Below are 2,012 nucleotides of genomic sequence, written 5' to 3' on the forward strand. Positions count from 1 at the left end.
ATGGGCCAATTTATTTATGTTTTAGCACCGCCGTGGCCAGCTCATGTATATGGCCATGGACATTGGACGGTATAGATATTTTTCCAACCATTAATAATACAAATACCTTCCTTTTAGCCTCGTACATTATTCGCTCGCTATTAAGAATTTAAGATGCCAAACACATACATACACAAACAATTGAGGAAAATAATACCCCAATACATGCATTATTGAAGTATAAATATTACATACGATAGTTTCATCGGTTTAACAATAGAAAATTTCGGTAATGAAATCTCCTAATTATACATAGAGTCGCTATCTATATTTCCAAAACATTTGAGGATGTCAAGGGGCCACGTGGCATAATATGGCGCGTTGGATGTCAAGGGGATCGACGGACGGATTTGAGGTAGTCCTCAAGAGCCTTGAGCTGGTCTTGTGTAGGAGGCGTTTGGTTGTTCTTGATGGACCTGTGAACATCATAAGTTGTTGAAGCCAAGAACAGAACCCTGCTTATTCGATCATCACAACACACACAAGAATTGAAATTAGATTCGAAGGAGAATAATAATGATAAGTTAGTAATCAAGTACTCACTGACCCAGAAGCGAAGAGTATGATTTGGCCTGGAAATACGTGCTTTCCAAAGATCCTCATCGTTTTTCGTCTTTCTGAATTCCTCGTGTTCTTCACCGCTAATTGTGGGGTTTAGAGAGTTAAATGGAGCCTGGGAGAGTGGAGTTATTTTAAAATAATTATGATATATATAATCACTCACACAAAAATATAAAATCACTTCGTATTTATATTTATAATCGAAATAAAGTATAAAAATAAAGTAGTGGTTGATTTTTTGTTGCGAAAGAAATTTAGTTATTCTATTGTGAAAATTTTGTTATTACATTATGAAAATTTTGATTATTTTAATGATTAATGATCTTAATAGAAAAAAAAAAAGTGTAAAACATAAGTTAAATATATATAAATATATGATGATTTATTATTAGATTAAATATTTTCTTTGATTTTAATAAAAATTTCTCTCTTAGATTTTTGGACAAGAGAAAGAAGTCTTAAATACTTATTCTGAGTTCCAATGTGAGAGATATTTAACCTGTTTGTTATGTGTCTAAATTTGAGGAGAAGTGTTGTTGCTGAAAAAGAGAGCTGATTTATTCAAATTGACATGTTGATTACTAACGCCTTTATATGAATTGAACAACTTCAGAATGTTTTCTTAATTCTCTTCTAAAACCTTACAAAATAGAATAGAGTCATCAGCAAATAGCAAGTGATTTATAATAGGACATCGTCGATTAATCTGAATTCTCGGGACCTATCTGTTTTGTTCTGCTTTGTGTAGCAAGAAGGAAAACCTTCTGTACAGAAAAGGAAAAGATAGAGAGAAAAGGTGTCACCCTGCCGGATGTCCTTTTCTGGCTTGAAGAACTCAAAGGGTTGACTTTTCACAACAAAATAAGAAACAATTGATACAAGTTCACGAATCTAGTCAATCAATTTTGCCCCAAAACCTAGTTTGTCCATAATAAACCATAAAAATCTCCATTTGACTTTGTCGTAGGCTTTGCTCATATCCAAATTAACAGCCATTTTCAGAGATAAAACTTTCTTTTATAAAAGCACTCTGACTAGGGCTTATCACTAAATGCATAAATTTTCGCAGTCTATAAACTAGGACTATAGAAATAATTTTATACATAATTGTAGATAGACTTATTGGCCATACTTGAGTCATGTTACTAGCATCAATAATCTTTGGGATCAAGCAAATCTGTGTATGGTTGAAACTCTTAAGAATTTTTTTCCTCCAAAGAAACTCCAAACAACCCTAAAAATATCCTCTTCTATAATGTCCCAATACTTCTGAAAAAATCTGATAGTCATACCATCATCTCCTAAAACACTCTGGGGATGGACACTGAAGGTGGCTCACTTCACTTCCTCCATAAATACTAGTCTTTACAGCGAACGGTTCATGAGAGCTGTAACCTTAGGCTTAAGGTCCT

General features: G+C 33.4%; 1 long non-coding RNA gene across 1 annotated transcript; it reads right to left on the bottom strand.

Moving 5' to 3' along the window:
* On the bottom strand, positions 170-784 carry LOC107609000. Its single transcript, XR_001613036.2, has 2 exons — positions 587-784; positions 170-494 (listed from the first exon to the last, which is right to left on the bottom strand). It is a non-coding gene; the product is annotated as an uncharacterized LOC107609000 (long non-coding RNA).

This window comes from Arachis ipaensis, chromosome B07, assembly GCF_000816755.2.
Source record: "Arachis ipaensis cultivar K30076 chromosome B07, Araip1.1, whole genome shotgun sequence".
Taxonomy (NCBI): Eukaryota; Viridiplantae; Streptophyta; class Magnoliopsida; order Fabales; family Fabaceae; genus Arachis; species Arachis ipaensis.